We start from the raw sequence: 20,968 nt of genomic DNA, 5'->3' as shown, positions 1-20,968 counted from the left end.
CCCATTTTCCCCTTCACTTCACTCCTGCTGGTCACTAATTATTTAAGGACAAACGTGTCAACAAGAAACTCTTGGTAGCTTGAGATTAAGACCCTAAGAGGGCATTGGGAGCTAATCATACTTCTTCACCATTTGCTGTCTTGTTTGCTCCTGAGCTGCTCTTTCCATATATGCAGATCCCTGGTTACCCGTCTTCTAACTGGCTTTTGGGATATACTGCCCCCCTCCCTCTTTCGTTGCTTCAGCACAGCTGGTCCAGGCCTCTTTGCTTGTAATCAGTCACGGTGGCTTGGCTTGTCCAGACCTAACTCTGCTCCTCTGGGTAATTGCCACTTTCCTTGGTCTGCCTCACCACCACCACCACTACTAACGCCAACAGTTGCCATCAAGTCATCTCCGACTCACAGTGACCCTGTATATGTCAGGGTAGAACTGTGCTCCGTAGGGTTGTCAGTGGCTGATTTTTTGGAAGGAGATCTCCAGACTTTTCTTCTGAGGCGACTATGCGTGGACTTGACACTCCAACCTTTCAGTTATCAGCCGAGTGCCTTGACCATCTGTACCACCCAGGGACTCCTTAGACTCCCTGGTCCTGACCAATTGGTTTGTACTTATTAAAAAAAAAAAAAACCCAAACCCGTTGCTGTGGAGTGGATTCTGACTCATAATGACCCTATAGGACAGAATAGGTACAAAACAAATAGGTTACTTATGTAAAAAATCACAAACTTTGCATTATGGAAACATAAAGAATTCTCTTACCCATGACACTCAAAGGTCATCTTGTTAAATGTTAAAAACCTATGCACTCTAACCAATCATCTTTTAGCTATGTTCTAAGCTAACTTTTAAACATAGCTAGGTGACCAGGCCCACTGAAACCAGAAAGGCTGATTTCATTATTCATTAACTTTCACTAAAAACTCAGAAAACAATTGACATTAATAAACGTCCTGTTTTCAAGATTGATGAAAATATCCTGTTTTCAAAACTTAGGGATCTTGTAACCATGACTTGATAATCGTGTGAATACCGTATTTTTTCAAAAGGAACACTCGACTTCTGTGTTTGTTGGCTATGCCCTCACCCCTCAAGGTATTTTCTTAAGCATGTTATGTTAATTTTTTTTACAATAACATGTGGATGAGAATTGAGATGGTGGCGCTTGTGGGGGTGCCTTGTGGGGAGCACATGGCCAGCAAACAAATGCATTTGTGTAAAAATATGGTATCTTGTAGTTGTTTGGCCAAGTTATGTAAATGTCAACCAATCAAATTTTGTTCACGAGTTCCCGATAACTTTGTATATAAACACTTTAAGAAACCTGATTATTTGGAGCACTCATTGACTGGGTAGATAATGTGTTGCTCAATTGTATATTGTCTATCAAACCTGCATAGCAATCTATTAATAGTGTCCTGAACTATTTATTTATTTATTTATTTTTTTTTATAATAACTTTTATTAAGCTTCAAGTGAACGTTTACAAATCCAATCAGTCTGTCACATATAAGTTTACATACATCTCACTCCCTACTCCCACTTACTCTCCCCGTCTTGAGTCAGCCCTTTCAGTCTCTCCTTTCTTGACAATTTTGCCAGCTTCCCTCTCTCTCTATCCTCCCATCCCCCCTCCAGGCAAGAGTTGCCAACACAATCTCAAGTGTCCACCTGATATAATTAGCTCACTCTTCATCAGCATCTCTCTCCCACCCGCTGACCAGTCCCTTTCATTTCTGATGAGTTGTCTTCGGGGATGGTTCCTGTCCTGTGTCAGCTGAAGGTCTGGGGAGCATGGCCGCCGGGATTCCTCCAGTCTCAGTCAGACCATTAAGTTTGGTCTTGTTATGAGAATTTGGGGTCTGCATCCCACTGATCTCCTGCTCCCTCAGGGGTCCTCTGCTGAGCTCCCTGTCAGGGCAGTCATCGATTGTGGCCGGGCACCAACTAGTTCTTCTGGTCTCAGGATGATGTAGGTCTCTGGTTCATGTGGCCCTTTCTGTCTCTTGGGCTCTTAGTTGTCACGTGGGCTTGGTGTTCTTCATTTTCCTTTGCTCCAGGTGGGTTGAGACCAATTGCTGCATCTTAGATGGCTGCTTGTTAGCATTTAAGACCCCAGACGCCACATTTCGAAGTGGGATGCAGAATGATTTCATAATAGAATTATTTTGCCAATTGACTTAGAAGTCCCCGCAAACCATGTTCCCCAGACCCCCGCGCTTGCTCCGCTGACCTTTGAAGCATTCATTTTATCCCGGAAACTTCTTTGCTTTTGGTCCAGTCCAATTGAGCTGACCTTCCATGTATTGAGTGTTGTCTTTCCCTTCACCTAAAGCAGTTCTTATCTACTGATTAATCAATAAAAAACCCTCTCCCACCCTCCCTCCCTCCCCCCCTCGTAACCACAAAAGTATGTGCTGAACTATTTATTTTTTGACACTTCAAAGCTGTGCCTCTTCTAGATGTAGTGGCAGAATTTATCTTTGGGGAAGACTGCCTTTCAATTTTGGTGGAAATCTCCACGAGCCTATTGATTCTATCCCAATCCTATTGGAAAAATGGAAATTTGAGACAAAAAGGAGATAAACTTTTCTGCATAACAATGCAAAATGCTATCTTTTTTGCGGGCAGGGCAGTGTCTCTGGGAGATGAGGTTAAGTAGTTTGTCGGAGCCTGTGGAGAAAGAAGAAACCCTGGTGGTGTAGTAGTTAAGCGCTATGGCTGCTAACCAAGAGGTTGGCTGTTCGAATTCACCAGGCTTTCCTTGGAAACTCTATCGGGCAGTTCTACCCTGTCCTATAGGGTCACTATGAGTCGGAATCAACTCAACAGCAGTGGGTTTGGTTTTTTTGGTGGGTGGAGAAAGAGTGTTGGGGCTCTGGAGACCGGGTCCAATGGCAGGGTCAGTGGCAAACCCTATGGATTGGTGGTGATGGAAACATGGCTATTGGTCAGGAGCTATGGGTGGAGGTAGCCGACAGGGAACCCCCTGTGGAAGGGCAGGGGTAGACAAATTTAAGGAACAATGAGACTGAATATCTAATTTTAAGTTTTTCTTTTCAACATTATAATTCCCTTGTGTTATCCTCACATCCTTAGGAAAGTTTGGTACATTCCACAACCTAGTGTCAGCCAAGTTTTGGTGAATGAAAGCAGGGGCAGTTGCTCACCCATGAAGTAAAGAGAGTCGAGATGTCAGAGAGAGAAGTGACCAGCATAAACCAGGGGAATGTAGGTGCTCTTTGGTTATCCCAAGAAATACATAGTTAAGGAAGAATCACAGGAAGGGGCATGTGATTGTACCTACTAGAAGGGTAAAGGGAGGAGGGACTCAGAAGGGTAAGGGACTTCGAAATGTTTGGATTTTATTCCTAAACCACCTGTTACCTAAAGTAGGCTTCCCAACCGTGGTCCAGATTGGGGAAACCCAGACCTAAGCTCAGAACTGGCGTACAGGGTGGTCGTGTGCATCAAGTTACCATTTCAAACAATACTTATTTTATACCAGTGAACTCCAAACCCAGTGCCTAGTGGAAGGATGGATTCCTGATTCCAAAGAACGAGTTGGATATTTTGACTCCTATCATTATGGCCATTTGGATAAGCTCCAGCAAATAAGAATAAAACACATTATATGACAGTGTAATTCATTACCAGATAAAACCAAGAAACCAAACTAGTTGCTGTAGTAGCTTCTACCTTATGGTGGACCCGTGTGTATCAGATAATGTGCTCCATAGGCTTTTCAATGGCTGTGATCTTTGGGAAATAGATGGCCAGGTCTTTCTTCCAAGGCATCTCTGGGTGGACTTGAACTGCCAACCTTTTTGTTAGTAGCTGAGTGCTTAAGTGTTTGTACCACCCAGATTCCTCATTACTGAATAAACCAAACCTGTTGCTGTCTAGTTGATTCCGACTCATAGTGACGCTATAGGACAGAGTAGAACTGCCCCATATGGTTTCCAAGGAGCAGCTGGTGGATTTAAACTGCTGACCTTTTGGTTAGCAGCCAAATGCTTAACTACTGTGTCACCAGGGCTCCTCATTACCGGATAGTCTTAATAAATTGATTTTAGTGATCTTATGGAGTTGAAAGGAAACGTGGACACCATCTAGTTTGATAAACATTCAAACTGGAATTCGGAGCATTATCCCATTTGGGAGTTTTGGTATTCTCACCTTAAATGTCTATATTTACTCAATTTATATGCACACATAATGTGTAGATTCTTTTACTTCCCAAAACAGCCTCTATGAGAGTTTTAACTGTTATTACTCCCAGTTTAAATATGAGATCAAGGTTCTAAGAGGTAAAATATTTTTCAAGTTCAGAGTGAGAGTAAGGTTTGGAGTTGAGACTCCCAAGACCATCTTTATAAGAAAATGAACAATAAGTTGTGATGTCTTCAACCGTCTCACTGTGGAAAGGCTTTACAAAGGAATATTCAAATCTGATGAGCTTTAATGGACAGGCTTCACTTTTTGCTTCTACTGAATTCAGAAGTAGAGTTAGTTTAATTATTTACTAGTTTATTTATTAGAAAAACAAAACAAAACCAAAATCATTGCTGTCGAGTTGATTCCAACTCATAGTAACCCTATAGGACAGAGTAGAACGGCCCCATATGGTTTCCAAGGCTGTAATCTTTACGGAAGCAGATTGCCACATCTTTGTCCCACAGAGCGGCTGGTGGGTTTGAACCTCAAACCTTTTGGTTAGCAGCCAAGCCTTTAACCTCTGTGACTCCAGGGGCACCTTGTTTAATTATTTACTTAGTATTTTTATGGACTGTGGCCAATCCCTAAAGACAAAAAAAAATCAAAGGCCTTCTATAATTAGAGTCACTTACTAACTTTCCGGAAACCCTGGTGGCGTATGGTTAAGAGCTACAGCTGCTCACCAAAAAGTAGGCAGTTTGAAAACACCAGGCGCTCCTTGGAAACTCTATGGGGCAGTTCTACTCTGTCCTGTAGGGTTGCTATGAGTTGGAATTGATGCAACGGCAACAGGTTTTTTTTTTTTTTTTTTTTTTGGTACTAACTCTCCAAGAGTTTAAATGATAGATTAGAGATTGATAGCAACTCTCCAGACAAAAGCAATTGCTGGCTTCCTCTTGCCTCTTGCTCCTAGCTCTAGAGTAGAAGCCAGAGAAATTGTCTTTACAATTCTCTCTCTTGTATTATTCACTCTGGGGAAGCAATGTTGTGAGCAGCCTTATGGAGAGGCCCAAGTGGGAAGAAACTTAGGCCTCCTGCTAAAGGCCAGCTTTGAAGCAGATCCATCCATATCAAGTGAAGTCTTCAGCCCCAGTCATGTCTTAGAGGCTGTAGCCTGGCCAACAGTTTGACTGCAACCTCATGAGAGATCCAAAGCCAGAACCACCCACCTAAGTTCCTCCAGGATTCCTGACCCTCAGGAAATGCTGAGATAATAAAGGTTTGTTGTTTTGAGTGGGAAAATCTTGGGGTAATTTGTAGCACCTGACCTGCAATCATACAGCAATGAATAATTAATATAAACTCCAAGCTGATAATATGGCTTACAACAGGCTTTGGAGTCTGACTGTAGTGATCTTCTCACTCTCATATCTGGCTTAGCATCACCTCTTCAAGGGCAAAGGTTTTTACTGTCTTGTGGATTTTTGCACCAGTAATTCCGTCTAATTGGAACTCTCATTTCTTCTCTTCCTCACCCTACCCTTTTCTTTTTCTCATCTTCCATCTAAGTCAGAGGTCAGTGGTCACTTAGTCAGCAGTTCTAAACTGGGATTTTTTTTGTTGTCACAACTTGAGGAAGTGTTACTATATCTAGTGGGTGAGGCCAGGGCTGTTGTTAAACATACTGTGATAAACAGGACAGTTGTTTACAATGATGAATTAACCAGCCAAAAATGTTAATGGCGCTGAGTTTGAGAAGCCCTTATCTAAGTGTAGAGGTTACTTATAGAAGCCCTGCACAGCATCCAGTTTAGGTTGTGTTTCCTCTACATGTTTCTATGGCACACACAGTATCCCAGTGGCGTCACTAGGGTTGCTGTTACCGCATTCCCATTATACCTTCCCAAACCAGACCATACAGAATCCTTAGTAATTTTTTTGTAACAATGTCACCTGTAATCCCTGTATATAAAGGAGCGGATTAACCAGTAAGAAGGTACACACGTGTTTGCTTACTTATCTGTACTACACAGTTTCACAGGGCTTTTACCATATCTTTGATGTGAACTGGGCTTTTGAAAGATGTTTTTGTTGTTATAACTAACTACAGGGATATTTTTGTAGACAATCAGTTTGGTGTCACCCCCTCTGACAGTGTCACCTGCTATGGTCTGTACCCCTCCCCCCAAGTGCCCCTAGGAATGCTACTGGTGTATCTTCTTTGTGTCCTTTATTAGAATGGGAAATTCTGTTCAGGCAGGAAATTGCTCTACCCAGTTGATCACTATATCCCAGTGCCCTCACAGTACTCAATATATACCCACGACCATCGAGTTGATTCCAACGCAGAGCAACCCCGTAGGACAAAATAGAACTGCCCCAAAGGGTTTTTAAGGCTATAATCTTTACAGAAGCAGAATTTCACATCTTTCTTCCTCGTAACAGCTGGTGAGTTTGAGCTGCCTAATTTTGGTTAGCAGCTGAGTGGTTAACCACTGCACCAAGAGTCCTACTTCTCTCAACATGTGAATCAAAAAAACTGAAACCTTTGACGCCAAATCAATTCCGACTCATAGCGACCTTACGTTACAGGACAGAATAGAACTGCTCCATGGAGTTTCCAAGGAGCAGCTGGTTGATTCAAACTGCCAACATTTTGGTTAGCAGCCTCAGCTTTTTTAAACCACTGTGCCACTAGGGCTCCATCAACACATAGCAGGAGATTAATATAAATATTTGTGGACTGAAATAGTGCAAATCTGGTGCTTTCATTAAATTAACCACACTAACACATGAATAAGGTTTAACCTCTCTGCATTCCCAACAGGAATTTGTCAGAAAAATATTTCTTAATGGCTGTGGGCTTTATCCAACTCTGGAAAGCAGATCTGACAGCAAGTTCAACTCAAAGAACAGCAGTTCTGGGCTGTAAGCAGTTGTTTTGAGAGAATGTGAGCCATCACAGTAAGCCAGGAATATTTGAAACAACAAATCAGGAGTGTGAGAAGGCAGCCTATTTCTAAATTTAAAAAAATTTTTTTTTTTTTTTATTTTGATCAGTTTTGCCCAGAATAGCTGATATGAATTTCAGTTTCCTTTTCTGCCCTGCCCTTCCTGAGCTACTATTGGGCAAAATCTGATGGATGACTCTAAGGACTGTCACTGCTTCTTAAGTTTCATTTTTTTTGAAAGCCTATGCTTTTTATGAGAATGCACAGGGGTGGCAACCAGGGTTCTTCTCCCCTGATTAGTTCCTTGTTAATTCATGTAGGACACTGAAGCATACTTATCATGAGAATACTTTCATAAAAGATAAAACTTTTGGGCAAAGTGTGTTTAATGTCTTTACAACAACAACAGTAACCGAAATAGCAACCACTATGGAAATCTTCGCCACCTATCTCAGCCATTATCTCTCTGCCATTGCTCTGGCTCCATTTTCCCTGTCCTTAGGCAAGTAGATAGAATCAATTTTTTAATCGGGAAGGTGAAAAAAACAGTAAAACATCAAGACAGAATATTTTAAGATAAATATTTAGGAGGATGCCTCATGGAGCCAATGTTTTATGTGTGTGTGTGTGTACGTGTGTGTGTGTGTGTGTGTGTGTGTGTGGTATGTCTCCCTCTCTGTGATTTTTACTTTACCAACTTATTAAACTTAAAATAAGTTCCATAGGAAAGGATTAGGTTCCAGGGGTCTATGAAGTGAGGACTTTGAACCACTGAATTAAAGTGCATTGCTTAAATACAAGGGACTCAACATACTTTTTTTTTTTAAAGAAGTCTTTCCATTCGTGTAAGCGCAGGGTGGTTGTAATTTATCTTCTAAACCACTCTACCTCAAAGAAAAGTATCATTTGTTAACTCCCTCATAAGCACAAAATAGCCCCTTAGTATTTGTCAGTTAACTAATAAATGGTGAGTGATTACCCCCTGGCTTGTATTGCCCTGCAGCAGATGTGTGCTAAAAGCAGAATAAAATGGATCAATGCTTTATTTGAATAAATCCGACAGACATTTAAGCAATATTCCATACAGGAAGTATTTATGCATATTATAGATTTTAGGTGACTTTTGCTCTTGTGAAGCTAAATTTAAATACAGAATTGCTATGGACCTTAAAGGAACATTATTAAACTTTTATAGCTGAAGAGAATGCCAAACACTGGAAGTGGAACGGGCTGCTCAGCCATAGGTGGAAAAGTACCTGCACCATTTTTTTTCCTTCCCTTGCCTGTCTCTGTCTCCAAGTGTGATTTTTCTGTTAGCTCCTCAAAAAGTTAAAAGTTAACCAATGTTTCCCCTAGGACCGTGGAAAAACAAGTGATATCAATCCAAGCCTGTCAAACAGGACTGTGCTAACCAGAATGGCGCCAGTCACCCATCTGGGCTGATGGGATAATAGCAAGAAAAGATCAACATGTTTGAGATGTGACCACCGAAACCAGACACAAAGAGAATGGACATTCCACAAGTTCCTAAAACCCATGTCCCCCTTTCCTTATAAAACCCCAGCTAGCTTCTAGTTTATTGAGACAGACAGGTTTAGGAGAGGATCATTCCCTCTGTCTCCATATATCGATATATAATAAAGCTCTTGCTACCCAACTCACCCCTGTCTCAAGAATTGGTTGTTTGCGGCAGGCGGCTCTAACTTGCGAAACTGCGGTAACAGAAGAATGCATGATGAAACAGACTCTATCCTCATGCACTACTGGAAAAAATATAAATTAATACAATTCTTAGAGTTTCCAAGGAGTGCCTGGTGGATTCGAACTGCCGACCTTTTGGTTAGCAGCCATAGCACTTAACCACTACACTGCCAGGGTTTCCAGTATAACTCTTTGGGGAAGTAATTTGACCACATATATCAAGAACCTCAAAAAAGGTCTTTTTACCCAGTGATGCCGTTCTTAGAACTCTATTTGAACACAGAAAATCAGAAAACGCTTTGGGTATAAAGAGAAAAAACAAATGTTTCAAGCAATATTTGTGATAGCAAATAATTGGAAACAATTTTAACCTCTATCTACAGGGCCTGGATTAAATAAGTTATGGTTTGTACAAATATGCATATAAAAAAAGCTAGAAAGATTCCAAAATGTTATTAACAGTTTGTTTGAATGAGAAATGAGGTCTTTTTCTGGTTTTCTGTATTTTCTTAGGATGTGTATTACATTTTTAGGTAGAAAAAGAAATTTAAATGAAGAAATTTATGCACAGATCAATTTTACATGGATAGAATTGTGACCCAAAAAACCCATGTAGTTGCTGCTTGATTTTCTACATGAAAATAGTCATGGTTCCAACTGCAAGACGTCTTAGTAATATCATTATCTATTGGTGGTTTGGTGGTAGAATTCTTGCCTTCCATGTGGGAGTCCTGGGTTTGATTCCCAGCAGATTCACCTCATGTGCAGCCAACGCTCATCATTGGAGGCATGTGTGTCACTATGATACTGACTGGGTTTCAGTGGAGCTTCCAGACTAAGGTGGACTAGAAAGAAATGGCTGGTGATTTACTTCTGAAAGTCAGCCAGTGAAAACCCTGTGGATCACAAGGGTCTGACTTACTGTGCATGGAATCACCATGAATCAGGGCCTACTTGCCAGCTGCAATAACATTTGTAGGTCTATAGCTCCTTGCTTCCTACTGCATGCTTTGCAAAGACCAATGGATCCTAAAATAAACTCTGTCATCTGCTATGTTTCCCTTTAGCGATCTCTGTCAGGTCTATATAGTATCTTGATTAACCCAACCATTCTTGTTTTACCAACAGCTGTTATTTTACAGGCTGAGAGTCCTTGGGATAGATATAAGAAACTGAGTCAAAGGATTCTTCTCTTTACCTGTGGTGCTAAGCATTTCAGCAGCAAAGGCCTAATTAACTCTTTTTGATATTCCCATTTGACACAGGCTATTTTTTTTTTATGAAGATCAAGTCTTTCTTCAGCTCAGGGAAATTTTCTTTTTTTTTTTCTCGATTTATCTCTACCTTCATTTTTTCCTTCTGTACTGATATTAGGTAGATATTATGCCTTTTAGGAGCCCTGGTGGTACAGTGGTTAAGCACTCAGCGGCTAACTGAAAGGTTAGTGGTTCGAACCCACCAGCTGCTCCATGGGAAAAAGATGTGGCAGCCTACCTCCCAAAAGCTCTCAGCCTTGGAAACACTATGGGGCAGTTCTGCTCTGTCCTATAGGGTTGCTATGAGTCAGAATTGACTCAACAGCAGTCTGTTTATGCCTCATGCATTTATCCTCCATGTCTCAGTTCGGTTCTTGTATTTTCCATGTTTTTATATTTCTGTTTAGTGCTCTGAAAGGATTGCATGATTTGGTCTTTTGGTCACTAATTTGGTTTTCAGTTGTGCCCATTCTGCATTTTAACACATTCAATGAGCTTATTGTTTGATCAGTCAAGATTTTATAATAACTCATGCTCTCTGATTATAATTTTACGTAGCAGCTTTTACTTATAGATACTATAACTTCTTAATCTCTTTGGGAAATTACTTCACAAATTAAAAAAAGAAAAGTTTTCTGCTCTTTCTTTAGGGATCATTCACAAAGCTTCTTCATCCTGGTACTCCTCTCTCCTGCCATTAGTTTTCCTCCTGTCAGGTGGTCCTGCCTTGTTCTTTCTCATTTGTAAATTCTGCATTCATCAGATTGGTCATTGGTGCTGGAGCATGACCACTGGCTGCAGGGTCACTCTGGCTGCGGTGGGTGTTCCTCTGCACCCTCGATACCTTTACGTATTAAATTTGACCCAAAGGGGCTTGTGGTTGTCTGGATGGTCTGTCAGATACAGCATGGGGAAGTGAGACTCACACAGGAAGACCAGGAAGCAAATAGAATTTATTACTTACAGTTCCAAAGAACATGGTTGACAAAGGGCCACAAAGGGCACTGCACCTGGGGACAAGACAACAATAAGCTGGAATTGTAGGAGAGGGCTTATGTGTGGCCAACAAAGTGGGGTCTCAGAGTTAGCGATTGCTGAAGGCTTATTGGTAAAACTCTCTAGTGCATTAGCATGAGAAAAGGAAGAAGTTCTAGTCTGGGAAACCTATATGAGGTATGGTTGCAAGGGGTGAGGAGTAACTACAGCTGTTGAGAGACTAGGTTACAGGGTAGTAACAGATTCCTGTCATAGGAAACCATATGGAGCATGCTTGGGAGGGCCAGTTAGAGACCACAAGTGTTGAGAGGGTACATGATAAAATTGGAATTTCCCTGTCAGAAACTGGGTGAAAGGGCAACTAGGAGGAATTCATGGATGTTGAGGCGGCAAACTATGTGGGCCTCAAATTGGTCTTGTGACAATACCCCAAGTTGAATGGTGACCCATAGGCCTGGAGACCATGGAGTCTTTCTGGTCAGATCTTAGGGAAGCTCGCAAACTCTACTAAGGGTGAGAAGTACTGGTGAGGAGACAAAAACAATAGGGCTAAGATGGTTAGTCATGTTTTTGTATTATAGTTTCAACATTTAAAAATATCTGTAGGCCACAGAACCTACAAAGAGGCTTCAGATATACTCACTGTCATCTCAGTTTGGTAGAAATTTTAGATCAAACCACCTCAAGGCCACTGGGTTCTCTAGATTGCTCTCATTAGATAAGCACTTACCAAAGGTCGCATCAGCCATGGTCAGTGGTGCTAGGCCATGTGGGACTCGCATGGTTACTTACTCTTGAGAGGGGGACCACAGGCATGCCAAACACTATTTGGCCTGGCTTCTCAGGTGTGATGATATTCCCCCAAGGGAATATCTCCTTTTAATATTTTACCTTATTTTTCACGTGACTTTGGCCAATCTAGTGGAACATAGACCATTAAACAAGATATTTTGCTGACAGCTCAGAGATTTCATCCCCTTCTTCATTTGCATATTTTCATGCGTGATAAACCAGGGTTCTAAAAATTGCTTCCTGAAATTAGAAGAGAGAGGGAGGAAGTTAGAACGGCAGCGGGGAGAGAGAGACAGAGACACCAACTAACTGCTGAGACTGGGCCCCAGTGGAAACATTACCTGTGGGCTCATCTTGGTATGATGTCCATATTCATAAGACTGGTTATCAGCTTTGCAGATCTTGATTTTATCAGTGCACCGAGAGCTGACTAGACTCTTGAGGACTGATTTCCACTAACCCAAGTCTTATGAGACTGAGGAGTCAATCAGAATTCCAATTTATTAATTTATATTGATAAGAATTTTATAATTTCTGGTGTCCATAAACCCAAAAACCACACCCACTGCCATCAAGTCGATTCCGACTCATAGCAACCCTATAGGACAGAGTAGAACTGCCCCAGAGAGTTTTCAAGGAGCACTTGGTGGATTTGAACTGCCGACCTTTTGGTTAGCAGCCATAGCACTTAACCACTACACCACCAGTGTTTCAGAATCTGCTATTTAGGCCCTTTTTGGTATTAACGAGAGCCTTGGTGACGTAATGGTTAAGAGCTCAGCTGCTAATCAGAAAGTCAGCAGTTCGAATCCACCAGGCACTTCTTGGACAGGAATGGACAGGAGGGAGGCCTTGCTTAGGGGACCATGAAAGCCAGCTTCTGTTCCTCAACTGCTTGCTATTTTCAAAGAAAGGGGTGCCTTCTTGCTTTCTCTGGGAGCGGGAAACAGTGAGGCTTCTCTGCGGCAAAGGTTGAGGGGGGGAAGTTGGGCAAGGGGAATTTGGAGGTGGGTGGCTAATAAATTTTCCTTCTTTCTTTTCTTTTTAACAAAGAGCCCTTCAGGGGCTCTCGCTGGGTGTGCCTTTAGGAATCCAAAAGGTTTCAGGAATTTGCATTCGCATCTTCCTCCCCTGGAGGCTTCTTGGCTTGACAAACCTTGGTGGAAAGAACTGCAGGGACTCATAAAAATAGGAGACAATTAAAACAAAAACCTGTGCTTCTTTCAACAATAAAAACAATCTGTGTGTGTGCGTGTGTGTGCGTGCGTGCATGTGTTTGTATACTAGTCTTCACAGTTTTGCAGCACTTGTCATGTTATATTGCCGTACTTGCCTTATTCAGAATAATGAGGGCTCTGTCCTAATGCCTGACGGGTCAGCACACATCCACCCACCTGAAGCTGTTCAACATCTGCTAGAGAGAAAAAACAAAAAAAAATCCCTTTAAATTCGGGGGATGCTAGAACATTGGTATGTGGCACTGAGCTAGCTAAATTGGATTTGGATCAAATGTGGTTCCTGACGCAGCCCACTGTATTCCCTGGGATGTGTGTGTGTGTGTGTGTGTGTGTGTGTGTGTGTGTGTGTTGGGATGGAGGGGAGTGTAGGAAGGACCCTTTTTGCGATCATGGGATCATGGAACATACTTTACTATAAACCCCTTCAGGGTACGCAGATTCTATATCATTTGTCTTTGGATCTCCAGTACTGTTTGTGAATGGTCTCTACCACGTTCCCGGTACTGAATGAATGCATGTGGGAAGGGATGAATAAATGTGTACCCTGGGTGAGTATGGTGAGTCCCTACCCTGTTCTGGCTTCTGAATAGTTCAGAAATCTCATTTCAGTCCTGGGAGTGACATTCTATCTGCAAGCCCTGAAATGGACAACAGGGGCCTTCCTGATAGTCTCAGAAATTGCTTTTTCCATGGACTTCTGGAATGTTGAAGACCACTTTCAGCCCAGGAACTTGCCTAGGGATGGGATGAAAGTGGACAATGGAACCAACTGCCATCAGAAAATAATGAAGGTTAATTTAGAAAGGCCAGCTAGCCACTCCACTTGTCCTTTCTGGGAAAATGCCTTCATGAGGTCATCTGAGGTCACTCAGGTCAGGATCCAGCCCTGAGTGTTGAGGCTCCAGAGGTGATCTGCCACTGTACAGGGAGGGACAATCTCACCAACAAATTCATAAGAGGCTCATGCATAGATCAGAATGCCAACATATAACTACACTTGTGATGTCGTTTTACATTGCAAGCCTAATTGACTTCACTATCTAGGGTATCTCCTTCCTTATGGTGGTGTGGTTGGGAAGCCCGATGAGTAATGAGATGTTTCTTTGCTGAGTATACAATTGGAATAAATTAAGTGGGAGGAATTTGAGGGACATTTACTGAGGCTTTCAGAAGCTGGATGAAAGTTCCCGCTCTGATGCAATGTATACTTCTCTATTGGTCTTCACAGAGGCAAGGTCTACCCAGGACTGCAATAGACAGGCTCTGATCACTTCTTTTTCCTAGTTCCCCTTTATAAATTCCACACTAATTGTTTGTCCATGGTTGCAAAACCCAGACAGACAGCATCTACTTGTTAGGTTATCTTTTCAATATAGTTCTTACGAGAGATGAAATTTGATTTCTCATAACCAGTAAAATGGTAGCTTACTTGTGACACATCTTCAGACACGGTGGCACCATCACGTCTCCCTGAGATGATGTCATAATCCTTAAAAATCTATTTTTTCAACTCTCCCCAGCATGGGTTATTTGTAGAGAAGTCAGCCATCATAGCTGGATTTTGCTAGTTTAACTTTGAGAGGTAATCTGTATCGCCCGTTCCATGGGCGCCTTATGTTACTCCAACGTGCTAATAATATAGTAGAGGCCTAGGAGTATGTGGGGCTGATCTTGTCTAAGCCCATTGCTGTGGAGTTGATTCTGACTCACAGCAACCCTTTTGCTTAGCAGCCCAGCGCTTAACCACTGAGCCATTAGAGCTCTTGTCTAAGGGTATCAAAACTTTAAGGTGACTAATTAGTGGAAAGTTGGAGTAGAAGAAGGAAAATAATTGGGAATGGGATGACTGAAAAATAAAACAAGCCCAAAAGTAAGGCTGAATAAGTACTGTTACAGATTGAATTGTGTCCCCAAAAAAGATATGTTGAAGTCCTGCCCCATAATACCTGTAAACTTGTAGACCTTGTTTGGAAATAAGGTCTTTGAAGATGTTATCAGTTAACATGAGGTCATACCAGAGTAGAGTGAGTCTTAATCCCGTCGGAGTGGTGTCCTTGTAAAAGAGGAGAAAAGACACAGAGAGACAAACAGAAGAAAGCCAGCCATGTGACCATGGAGTTATGCCACTGTTGGGAGCACAGGAATGCCTGAGGCTACCAGAAGCCACGGGAGACAAAAAAGGATCTTCCTTTAGAGCCTCAGAGAGAACATGTCCCTGCTGACATCCTGAATTTGGACTACTAGCTGCCAGAACTGAGAGACAACAAGTTTTCTGTTCTTACAAGCCGCCCAATTTGTGACTCTCTGTTACAGCACCCTAGGAAATGAAGACAGGTGCCAACAAGGACAGGGTAGGGGAGCAAGATAAAAATGCAAAATCTGAGACATAATGACACAGCGTAAAATTGCGCAGGTTAAGAACTGCCCAATGATGCCATATCTAAGAGCGCTTCATTCACATCATAGACACTATAGTTTTGCATATTTATTATGACAGCTGTATGGCAGAGGACATACAATTTTTCATTCTAATGTGTTAGCTTGTGGTGTCAGATGTCACCTAACTTCAAGAGGAGGAAAAGAATCACGATCATCAGGATCAGCACAAAGCTGATTCCTATGAAATGAAGGTCAGACATACATTCACTCTCCAACTTTTTTTTTTTTTACCAAATCTGACACCAGCTGTCCTCCCCATGGCACCCTCTACTTCCTGATGGGTTCAATAATTCATTGCAATGGCCACACAGAACTTACAGACCATACTCATGATCATGCGGTTATCATGGATGGACTTGTGGCTCCCAAAAATATCTGTCAACTTGGCTAAGTCATGATTCCCTTGTATGATTGTATCATTGTCTACCATTTCATCTTCTGATGTGATTTCCTTATGTGTTGTAAATCCTATCACTATGATGTAATAAGATGGATTAGTGGCAGTTATACTGATGAGGTCTACAAGATTAGGTAGTGTCTTAGGCCAATCTCTTTTGAGATATAAAAGGGAGAAGCGAGCAGAGAGGCACGGGGACCTCATACCACCAAGAAAGCATTTCTGGGAGCAGAGCACATACTTTGAACCTGACCTTCCTGTACTGAGATGTCCTAGACCAAAGGAAGACTGATGACATGGATCTTCCTCCAGAGCAAACAGAGAGAGCCTTCCCCTGGAGCTGAAGCACTGAATTTGGATTTGTAACCTACTAGACTGTGAGAGAATAAATTTCTCTTTGTTAAAGCTATCCACTTGTGGTATTTCTGTTATAGCAGCACTAGATGACTAAGACAGTGGATTATTAGAGAAAAAAGAGGATTGGGATCAACTTGGAAGTAAGAGTATACAGGATACACTTGACCAATCAGGACAGCTTCCAACCAGAACAGCTCTCAGCTTCTTCTGGGCTGTGCCTGCAGGCAGGCTGTGCTTACTGGCCAGACTAGCCTCCTCTTGGCTGTTCCAGCAGGCCCTTCTCTTAGCCATGCTAGCCTCCTATCAAGCCTCTGTACTTCTCTGGCAAGTATTACAACTCTAGCTCTGCCAACAGGTGCCCCGAGGCACCCCACTCTGACAGCAAGCCTCCTGCCTGAAGGTGCTCAACTCTCATTCCATGGGCTAGCAAGCCCACCACAGCTGCCTCATTCTATGGGCCAGGAAGCTCACTGCAGCCATTTTGTGCTAGTCTCCTGATTTCTGCTGTATCATTCCACTGCTGCTTGTGCCTCTAAATCGCTCTCGCGTTCTTGTGCTGTCTGGTACTGTCTTACACCATCTCGTGCCATCGCCAGTGTTAAAGATCTCTCTGTCTCCTGGGTCTAGGAGGTTCTCAGTGCAGGGACCTTGGGTCCAAAGGACACACTCCTCTCCAAATTCTTCTTGATGGTAGTGAGGTTACTCTCAATCTCTGTGGGATTAGCCCTTTTATAAGCCTACTTCTCCTACCAAGACCATGAACTGACCAATCCCTTTGGTAGGGCACAGTCACCTAATTTGTGTAGTAATCAACCAATCCCTGCAAGGGTTTTACATACCTTATTTGCATACTAAACTGTCCCATCGCCGCAAGAGTTTTATGTACCTTATTTACATAGTAAACTGTCTAATCTCTTTGCAGGATTGTGACCTAGCAAATCACCTTGGCAGAACTACAAACCCAGGGCCAGAAAGGCCATATACAAAGAGAAACCCATTGCACTGTATAATTAAATTAGTATAGCAATTTTTATGGTAATGGAAGTAAAGTATGTTAGAAGACAATTCTCCATAGTTCTTAGATGTTTCTTCACATTGTGCAAGCAGAAGCACTGACTGCCTTTAAGGATGCTTGTATAGTGAACAGCCTTGGAAGGTAGAGATTTATCTCTCTCTGCAGCACAAGGAGGGAGGCTTACTGTGCATTATAAAAGATTTGAGCTCCGTAAATTCAATATTCCTCTCCTGTAACAATACCCATTGCCTGTGCAAATGTCACCTGGACCTCTTTGCATTTCTTTGTAGGAATGGGAGCTTGAGAAGTTGGTGCAGGAAAAATGCTGATACTCTGGTGACTAAAATTGCTGACAGTAATAAAGTCTTTTGTCTCTGACCAGGAGTCTCATGTCTTCTGCCCCACCCTTTGAAATGTGGCAGGCTAACTTGTTAGCTTGCAGATAGCCTAAAATCTCAGATCCTTTATAGCTCTTGACAAAGTGTCTTGAGGAAGGAGAGCCTTTTTTCTGAATTGCACAAGGGCACCATATGGACTAGCAGCAACCCTGAAGGGATAAGCCCAAGGCATAAATATGAAGAAGAGAGGGAGGATGAATAAACAGGGTACCTTAGTTACCCCATAGTTGCTGTAATACAAATTCTACAAGTGGGCAGCTTTAAATAACAGAAAATTATTTTTTCACAGTTGTGGAGGCTAGAAGTGCAAATCAGGGTCTTGGCCAGGTTGATTCCTTCTGTGAGCCTCTCTCCTAGTTTCTGATGTCTGCCCACAATCCTTGAGTCTTCCTTTGTAGATGAGCCTCTCGTGATGTCTGTCTTCCTCCGTGTGTCAGCACCTCTGTGTCTAATCTGCTCTTTTTATAACTCAGAAGTTAGGTATGATTAATTAACATAACAACGAGAACCCCATTTCCAAACAAGGTTATATCCACAGGTATAAGTGTTAGGATTCTGACGCATATTTTGGGGGAACACAATTTAATCCATCCCTGACACCAAACCAAAAAACCAAACCCAGTGCCGTCAAGTTGATTCCAACTCATAGCCACCTTATAGGACAGAGTAGAACTGCCCCATAGTTTCCAAGGAGCACGTGGCGGATTCGAACTACTTTCCCTTTGGTTAGCAGCCGTAGCACTTAACCACTATGCCACCAGGGTTTCCAATCTGTAACACAGGCACTGTGTTTTCCTAGCCACTGTGTTTCCCTTTACCCACAGTTAGGTCTACCATAACTTTTAGGATCAATGCTGACTCGCTTGAAGGATTGCAAGATGCTCAAGCTGGTTATAGTAGAAGTTAGAAATCTGACTTTCAGATAATGCCCCGGGCCAACAAAACAGGACCCCTGGGAATGCGGCCCAGGCATCAGTATTTTTTTTAAGCTTCCCAAGTGAGTCCATTCACAATCGAGGTGAGAACCAGTGACCCAGCCCCAAGTTCTGAGATTTACTGATAATGTTATCACTCTTGTGGGTGGCCAACACTCACAAGCCTCCTGACTTACACTCCAGAAATTTAAGGATTTTTCCTTTTCCTGATATCCACCTCCCTTTGTGTCTGGCAGTCCTGCAGCTTCTCTAGTTCTGGGGCCTATCCAGGACCCTGGGTGGCATAGAGTTTGCACTTGGATTTTAACTGAAAAGTTGGTGGTTTGAACCCCAAGTGGTGCTGTGGGAGAAAGGCGTGGTGATCTGCTTCAGTAAAGATTATAGCCAAGAAAACCCTATAGAGCTCAGGTCTACTCTGTAACACATGGGGTTGCCATGAGTGGGAATAGACTTGATGGCAATGGGCTTGGTTTTTTTGTTTGTTCTTTTGGAGCCTATCCTGCTCTTGCTGGGTCTTTCTAGAGCCAATAGATTCCTCTAGATGCTGTTTCTTGCCTGTTTCCATTTCTGACTTTTGTCTGATTTCTCACAAACTATGTTAGGCTTCATTAAGGATCAAATTAAATCTCTTAAGGCCCTAAGCACTGAAAGGGAGCCTTCATTGTTCAGTGGTTAAGCCTTCTACTGCTAACCGAGAGGTCAGCAGTTTAAATCCACCAGCTGCTCCATGGAAACCTATGGAACAGTTCTACTCTGTCCACAGGGGTGCTGTGAGCTGGAATTGACTTGATGGCTATGAGTTTGGTTGGTTTTATATAACCAGTACTATTCTGGGAGCTTTACATATATTAATGTAATGTTTAATTTTCACACACACAAAAAAATCACTATCCCCATTTCACAGATGAGGAAATGGAGGCAATGAGAGAGGAGTTACTTGTTCAAGGTTACCCAGCTGGTATGTGATACAGCCAGGACTCAAAGACAGGCAGACTGGGCGCCAGAGACTACATTAAAAACAAAAACAAAAACCTGTTGCCATCGAGTTGATTCAGACACACAGCAATGCTATAGGACAGAATAAAACTGCCCCATAGGGTTTCCAAGTAGCAGTTTTGGTGGATTTGAACTCCTGGCCAACACTAAGTCACACTAAACACTTTTTCCCTGGTGGGAAAATCTACTTTTTTTTTTTGGAAATGTCAAATTCTTTCAGAAATGTTTTTCTCTTGTTTCGGTGTTGCTGCTTTGCAGGTGCCTTAAGCACCTGCCTGTTTCCTCTGTTGGGTAATTCAACACTGCTCTGTTAACTCATGCCAGAATTCTCTGGTGCTAAGTGCTGGCTTCAGTGCTGCTTGTACATTTCCACTGTGCTGGGGGCAGCGTCTGTCTTCCCAAAGCCCACTCACCAGTGTGGGCAGATCTGTTACGTGACCCTTTCCGGCAGATAACTTAGTCATGGGGAACCACGGAATACGTAGTCCATTTAGGCAGGGAAATTCACTTGCTTAGAGCAGTGGTTCTCAAGCTTCAGGTGTATCCTAACCGCCTGGAGATGTTGTTCAAGCATAGAATCCTGGGCCTGACCCCTAGAGTTTCTTGAGTAGAATCCAAGAATTTGCATTTCTGATAAGTTCCAGGTAATGCTCATGCTGTTGGTTCGGTGACCACACTCTGAGAACCAGTGCTTTAGATCCTTGCTATACAATTTTTTTTTTTTATATACAAGTGTAGCGGATGGGCCAGCAGCTTCTGCATTACCTAGGAGCTCAGTAGAAATGCAGAATAACAGACCATGTCCTAGACCAGTGGACTCACAACCTGCATTTCAAAAGTTTCCTAAAATGTGATTTGTATACACCAAACAGTGCACCTGTTTTCATCCCAATTAGAACTTTTAAAGTCAAACAAATAAAGGACCTTATTTGGCAACTGTCTTAGTTATCTAGTGCTGATATAACAGAAATACCACAAGTGGGTGGTTTAACAAACAGAAATCTGTTTTTTCACAGTTTAAGAGGCTAGAAGTCTGAATTTAGGGCACCATATGTAGGGGAAGGCTTTCTGTCTCTGTCAGCTCTTGGGGAAGGTTCTTGTCTCTTTTCAGCTTCTACTCCTTGGCTATTTGGTGCTCTTCACGTGGCATGTATTTGATCACGCTTTCTTCCCTGTGCCCAATCAGCTTGGCTTATATCTCAGAGGTGTTTGGTTTAAGACACACCCTACAGTGATACGACTCATTAATATAATAAAGAAATCCCTATTCCCAAATGGAATTGCATCCACAAGTATAACCAAAAACAGAACCGCATTCATTGCCACGGAGTCGATTCCA

The sequence above is a fragment of the Elephas maximus genome, chromosome 14, assembly GCF_024166365.1.
Source record: "Elephas maximus indicus isolate mEleMax1 chromosome 14, mEleMax1 primary haplotype, whole genome shotgun sequence".
Lineage (NCBI taxonomy): Eukaryota > Metazoa > Chordata > Mammalia > Proboscidea > Elephantidae > Elephas > Elephas maximus.
The sequence above is the reverse complement of the archived record's forward strand: the minus strand, read 5'-3'. Positions refer to the sequence as shown.